General features: G+C 37.2%; 1 protein-coding gene across 7 annotated transcripts in view; it reads right to left on the bottom strand.

Moving 5' to 3' along the window:
* The window catches only part of LOC143214010 (CCR4-NOT transcription complex subunit 6-like), a 591,839-nt gene that overhangs the window by 397,422 nt on the left and 186,394 nt on the right, over positions 1 to 8,023 (bottom strand). The window lies entirely within an intron of this gene.

Here is an 8,023-nt window from a genome sequence, read left to right as displayed (position 1 = left end):
CTGAAACATAAAAAGAAACAATCATGAATACTAATAATCGTAACTGCAACAATATTTTCAAATCACGAATCCTTTTGCAATCATTTATCGATCAATCTTTAAAGCACTTCTCATCGATTAGCATTCGAAGCGGAAACTACGTCATGAATGTCCAGTATGTAAAGATCAAACTAATCATCGTAAATAACATCGTAAAAAAGTTCATTTATTAATATGTATACTGCGGTGTTTATGCATTCATGACAAAAAAAGAAGACAAATGCAGATCAATAAAAACATTGTATAAATAAAAAATACTGTGTTACGTAGTTTTCAACTCATTACAGTTATTTAGAGAAGAAATACATAACTATGTAATCTGCAATGTAGCTTGAAATAAATACAGTTTTCCTTTTGCATAAAAATTACCACCATGATCTCATTCATTATGAACCATGATCATGCGAAAATTTCAGGTACCCGAGTCTCGGGTCGGGTCGAGTCGGGAACCCGAAAATTGATATTGTTCGGAGACCCGAATGTTTAATTTTCGAGTTGAAATAGTTCCGACTGCAAAGAGTTAATAAATAAAATAATAACGATTTTCACTGTTTTCTCCTTGTCGCTGATTTGATATTTTCGCGAAGGATCCGGTGCAATCATAATACCCTATACATCGGGGGTGAACTAATTCACGACCCAGTGAGAAATCTAAACACATACGTGAGATGGATCGTCGAAAGCGTCAGAGAAGCCACATTAGGTCACGATATATTTTATCCCCAGAGGCTGAAAAACAGCATTGGATCGCGAGATATTTCATCCGCAATCGTGAGGGGTAGATAGCACATATGTATGTAGGACTTTGCTAAGTAGGGTACAGAATAAGCAATGAATACGGGTCAGAAAATCAACCAAATCAAACTTGGTCAAATTTTTGGTGCAGTAATGGCGAGACCTTTTTTTGTTCACCCTGCATATTCTGCATTATGCTAGGCTTTATCTTGCGTACTGCTGAGCGTAGTTTATTGCATTGTCGCAAAGTTTTACGACTCGTGATATTCCGAGCGTGTCCAAAAAAAGTTGTAATATTAAATATCTAACAGTTTTGGAAAGTTTTTCAGATAACAATTCAAGACATATTACATTTTCCTAATACGTATGACGTTATAAATTACAGTGGAATGAACAAGTATATTTTTATGAAATTATGGTGCTTTAATGTATCATCATTTAATGTATAATTATCTGCAAATGCGTGATCAATTTTTGCAGATAATTTGTTGTTTTTGATCATTTTCGTTGCCTATAAGTATTATATTTATGTATATGTATTTTACACAGGTCTAAATTGAAAAATGCAAATTAACACGAAGTACGAGAATGAATTTTGCATAAAGCTCCTCCGCAGTTGTTTACCAGTGACCTTATTACACCAGAATCAAATGTGTTACTTTATAAAACATTTTCAATGTTTTCGTCAATCAAGCGCGCTTTGAATACACAAAATTCAAAAGCTGGTCATGAACAGTTCAGAAATATTTAATCAAGAGTTTGATGAAGTTTGCTTTTCGACTTAAACTTGTTTACTTGTACGCGTTATTATAAAGTAATACGTGTACTAGAATTTTCTCAATATCTTTTTCTGAATTTTAACGATCAAAAATGGTAGATTATTTTTTAACTATGTGCAATGAACAAAATAACCATGACAGTACATTTACTTAATAAATAGAAATGATAAAGGTGATCGGAAAAAGAAATCTATCCTTTTATAGAAAAACTAAATTCCTAAACAACTTACATAAATTCCTGATATTTACAATTTTCAATATTTCATTTAATCTGTCACTCTAACCTCCATTTTTCCTTCCGAAGGAAACACTGTTTTGCTGGATTTTCTTCACATTATTTCCACCATTCTCGTTCACATTATCTGGACACAAGATCGAAATCCTTGTGTGGGAAAACTCACCTAAACGCAATTTCGCAGGGTGTTTCGCGGTTCTCGGAGAATGTTTCGACGTAATTGACCAAGAACCAAGAAAGATTAATAGCAGTTCGTACTAAAGAAGAAGCTTCATCTGGAAAGATTACATTGTCTCAATTTTTGTAAGAAGCCAGCGTTTTCATCCGGCTTGGGAATGAAAAATTTCTACACTTTCTGTGGGATAAACAATGTGGTCATTTATTGGAGAAATAACAGGAAGTTTATAAAAAGTCGGACTACATGCAAGCATACTATTTTCTTCCGAAGATACTAGTAATTTATCGGACTAAGAACAAGAAACAACAGGAAAATTATAAAAAATCAGACTACTATTTTCTTTCGAAGATTAAACAAGGACACTAAATAATATTGAAAATAAATCAATACTCGGCAAAAATAAAAAATGATCCTGAATGCACAACATATTATTCATTATATTATATGTACAATAAATTATGTATGTTCTTGTCTAACATAATAAACACTTAATAACATAATAAACAACTATTTTTTGATGATTAAACATAGTACATATTTTTATGAACACATTCAAACCCTAATGCGGAAAATAAGATCATTTTCTATCTAGTGTTATTAAAAAATTAAATTATTGTGAACGTAGACAAGCATCCGCAGTCTAGATATGACAAAATGACATCCTTCAGAATACGTAAAGACATACTGCAACGGAATTTTTCATTCCTAAGCTGGCCAAAAATTTCCCCCATTTTGTTCTTCAGCTGTAGTGTATCATAGACGAAATCTCAGCTTACCACCAACCTCTCGACCAGAATTTTTCTCATACTGTCACCCTGGCAAAAATATTGCTGCGCATACTCTCGCTAGACATACTGCAGAAAAGACAGAAGCCGGAACACGTTTTATTTTCACGAATTTTTCAATGCAACTTTTAGACAGGATAATTTAACAGTACTACACACTCGCGACTTGACTGAAAATCTTTTTTCTTGATATGCTATCTGACGGTTATTTTATAATTTCATAAAAATCATTTTTAAACTTGCACGACATCACTGGAATCTGAAGACATGCTTTCTCTCGACAATGCTGTAATAATTATTTAGCATTGTTCTAGTTCTGTGCGCTAGATAGAACAGTATCATCCCCGTAAGAATTGTATCCCCACCACCGGAACCTTTCAAATTTTTGATCTTTTTTTTTAAAATTTGTATCATCTTATTCGTCTAGTTTATGAAATTACTAAATACAGTTGAAATTATATCATGTTCGGTCTTATTTTAATCAGAAGAATGCCAGAAATAAGTTAATGGAAGTCCCATAAAGAAATAATGAAAAATAAAGAGGTTTTTGTACATTCGATTAGTGGTATTAGTAGTGGTTCACACCGATACGCTTCAGCGTATTTCATTCTGTCCTTTCCTACGTTCGGTTTTCATTTCAACTCTCGGCGCGGTAGACGCAGTCATAAAAAAATAATGTCGGTATGCGATCACTCTCCGAACAGAACACGGCTGTTGGACAGTAAACGCGACTTTACTGTAGCACTGTAGCTCGTAAAAAACGTACCACCTCTACTGGAACTGTCGCTCGGCACTGCCGACGATGCGACAGTTACGGAGATACTGCTGTGGGTACCATGGAAATCACCGACACAAATTCCCCCGACGCGGTTTTCACCGACCCCTGATTTGACCGACAATAACTTTGGCCGACAACGCCTTTAACCGAAAACGAATTTGACCGACAACGAATTTGATCCACAACGACTTGAGACGACCACACACACTGTATGATAATACATATAATTTATATGATAATACTGTATGATAACACAGACTGTGGTCGTCTCAAGTCGTTGTGGATCAAATTTGTTGTCGGTCGAATTGTTGTCGATCAAATTCGCTGTCGGTCAAAATCGTTTTCGGTTAAAAGCGTTGTCGGTCAAATCTGGAGTCGGTGAAAGGTTGTCGGTGAAAACCGTGTCGGGGAAATTTGTGTCCATGGGACTCCATGAACTCGCGGTCTCTCGGCGGTGTCCGGGGGCCCGAGCCCGTGCGCATCGGTCAACGAAATTGGCTCGTACGAAAACGTTAAACAGATTCTAATAAATCGCAGGGTGGGGTCGGAGGGTGGGGGCGCGAATTGCGATCGAATCGCGTCACCGTGGCCTCCGGCGGCTCGCATTCTCATGTAAATTCGGCGGCGCGCTCGCTTCTCACGGCGAGATTTCCATTTTACACGGGGCTCATTGTCCGACATTTGACTTGCAATATGCGCTTACAGCCAAAAAGCAAAAGAGTCGCGAAAGAACGAGGGTATGGGGGGGGCGTGAAGCGGGGGGTCTGGTCTGAGGTCGTCCACGCTCGGTGCAGCCGCCGCCGCCTGCAACAGCAACGCGGACATCGCGTACAAGCACGTGCACACGCGACCACAGACGCGAAATATCTCGATAATTAATCGGCCACCAGGTGCGCTCATGCACGTCCACACCAACGTGCGCACACGTGGAGGTGCGCCGTCGCACACCGAGGCCCCGCCGACTGATGCATTTGGTACGGAACATTACACTTTTGACCCGTGAAATAGCATATTCGATGCCCGTTCGCAAAACCTCCGGGCCCCGCTGCCAATTATAGTAGTATAATCACCGAGGCGATTACGCGTTTAATTAATACATTTATTAGTTTCATTAAGGAACGCCGCGAGACCGCCGCGTCGCGCTACCGAGAAAAAAATCGTAGGCCTTTCGGGAATCCAAGGTTTCTTCGGCGCGTTTTCCGTGTTCCGTTCCTCATTAGCATTCTCCTATTACGCATGCACCGACGAGCTACAGCTCGAGATTAATTATTCGACGGTCGGTCGAGAGCTGGATTTTTTTCGAAGAAAATTAAGAGCGTTTAACACCGTCGCTATCATCATTTATTTCGCTGGCAGGCTCTATAGTTCTGATATTTTATTGGTTGCGACAGGAACCGCCAGGGTCGCTGCCACCATTAACATAAATGCTACGGGACATATTTTAATTTTTTCGATTACACTACAAAAATTTGATAAGACATCTGTATATTAATTAATAATTATTATCGTTCATCTTTATTAGCTTGAGAGCCCAGGGTCATCGGATTAAGACTTGAGCCCCCACTCTGCCTTTCCCTCCTACGACGCTATTCCCCTCGTATAACGCAATAATTCGATGAAATTGTTAGGTTTGTTACTGTATTAGTACGATACTATGGACTTATTTAATTAGCTAGCTTGAAGATACACAAATTATATTTCTTATAAATAAAGGAAGAACCAAACATATAAGAACCCGTTTTGTTTACATTTCTCTTTCTTTGACGTCGAGTTACACACGAATAAGGAATGCTAAGGGTTAATATTATTACATCAATTGTTACATCATGTTGTTATTCAAAAGTCCTTTTCCAATCAGTTTAATTACCAAGTAATGATATGTTAATAAACAGATGATCACATTGTTCGTATTGAGTTGGCAAGAAAATAATTTCGGTACTTTAAGGTAAAACAGAGCCTAATTTTTTCATACAAGCAATGAATTTTAATGAATCAGATATTCTCTCTTTTGTTCAATGATCTTTTTGCCTAAAAGAAGAAATAAGAAAATTTTTTATTGATTAAAGTTCATATCGTTTGAATCTCTCTTGCCAACCAAATATACATATACTTGTGTGATGTAACAATATTAAATGTACGAATTGCGAAAGAAATTTTTGGGACAACCTAATAATTGTTGAAAATCAGTTTCAGGCGCACCATCCTCATCGTTCCGACGAAAATAAGACATTAAGTAATAAAGTCAACCGAAATACTGGCACTCCTTGCTACACTGTCGGTGATATTAAACTTATCTCTCCCCCGGCGATAGAAGGAACTGCGTGCAATTTTCAACTTGCGAAATAATGACTCAAACCGACGACCCAAGAGCAGAGATCGTTAATATGCATTTCACTGCAAGAAAACTCATAACAAACCTGACTACGAGATTATTGAAATGAATTTCTTCGATTGTAATTGTCGTATAAATAGTGATCAATTTCAGACACTTCCGTGTCTCTAAATTTAAATCATTTAACACGGCATGCGCATGTGTAGAACGTCTCCCTGTAGAATAACACAAATAGCTTTTTTACAATTCTAAAGAACAGTATTTTTTGCTAGGATGCGACAGGCATGACAGCATTGACAGCAGATACACTCTGATTTTTATACGGTGGATTGGCTTCCAAAAAATGTGGGCAAAGGAAACCATGTAAAAAAAAAAAAAATACAGTTCATGCGAAAACATGGAAGATTGGATTCATACAAAAAAAATTCAGTCCGAATAGAAAGTTCTTTCAAACGGAACCTATGGAAAATTCCAATTAAATCTCAATGTTATTTTTACTGTTTCAGTGAATTTGATAGTTAACGAACTTTTACCATTTCGATTTACATGATTATTATTGTCCGTAGCGGAAAATGGTTCACGTTGGATTGAATGCTATCAAGAGGACGTGTAGAGGTCATTCACTTCTTTTTTTAAATAGAAGCAAATATTTTTCATTGCACCACTTAAAGCATCTCGATATTCTTTGCAAGAAAGTGTTAACCCACTTATAGGCAAAAATCATTTTTTTAAAGAGAGATTCTTTCTACTATCTTTTTACCAGGCTCCTGTTTCGCACCGTTGATGAACGAAATGTTTATTTTGCGAATGAGACATATAGTCCGGTTGTACATTCAATATTTCATAATTTCTCAGAAACGTAAAGCGAATTTCGCGACGTGAGCTGCAAGCACACATTTACGTTAAGGTAAACTTTCAATAATACATCTCTCCGACACGCGGCGCGTTACAACGAGAATTTCCTCAACTTTCTAATCGCGTTAGAACGAAATCGTGTTGCAGGAATCCCGTGTTACACAAGGATTATCTGTCCGCAAATTGCGGAACGAATTTTGCAGAATGGCCCAGCAGAATAATAAAAATTTCATTAAGGGAATATTGCGATTTCCGTGGCCGCCTTTTGCACGAATTTTTAGAGAATATTTGTTTTGAAAACGTATTGGATCTTTTAATATTTGGATTTTACGTGATTTATTGGTATTTGGAGTAAATACGTCATTTTTTCGAAGTGAAAATAATTAAAACTGCACGAGTTGTACATTTTTTAATAGAGTTTGTTTCAAAAAACGTATCGATGGGAATTAATAAATATTGCGTGAACCGCAAGATTATTTCTTTTAAATTCTTAAAATGTGTTTACTGTTTTACATTTTAGTTACTCATTTTTGTCATAAACGTTTAAAATTCTCAACCCGATTGCAATACTTTTATAGAACAGAAAAAGTTGTAATCGCAGAAGAAAAATATTGCTTAAAGTAACATATTATCACATTAATCTAGGGGGCGACTGAGTTGCAAAATATGAAGGAAAACCTTATATCCATTGTTACACATACGAATATTAATCCTGCATTATACAATACTAATGTAAAGTATAGAGGCCCGTTCTCGCTGAAATGGGCAAAAATTGAAAACTTTGAAGGCCTGCCATTTCTAAAACATTTCGAAACCAGCAAAGTGATGACTCAATTCATTTATTTCATTTAGAACAAAATCGACGGTGATGCCTGCAAAAAGTGATCGATTTGGCATGGAATAACCCCATTACTTTTTATACACCCTGTACAAGTGCTTTTCTATAGTGATCGTGCGATGTGTTTGGTTTGGACGCGACTCGCAAACAGCCCGGAGACCTCTTGACGCGTTTCCTGCGACCGCGATTACATAAGAGGCGAAATAAATTCTGACTCCCCCGTTCTGAAATGTGGCTAAATAAATTGCAACGGCGGAGAATTTAGCGGGTGCGTGGTAACTAACGGCTGAGAATGTTTCATTATGAACGGGTAAGCGTTATTTATTGGCTGTAAACTGGTGAAATGCAACATTGATAATTTAAACGGACGATCAACGTTCCGATGTAATCGCTAACTGTGCGTGGTCTCTGCCGCTTCCGTTACCACTCTCTCATAACGCTCCTCGTATCAATTAAAACGACCCTCCAC

Source organism: Lasioglossum baleicum, chromosome 12, assembly GCF_051020765.1.
Source record: "Lasioglossum baleicum chromosome 12, iyLasBale1, whole genome shotgun sequence".
Taxonomy (NCBI): Eukaryota; Metazoa; Arthropoda; class Insecta; order Hymenoptera; family Halictidae; genus Lasioglossum; species Lasioglossum baleicum.
The sequence above is the reverse complement of the archived record's forward strand: the minus strand, read 5'-3'. Positions and strand labels throughout refer to the sequence as shown.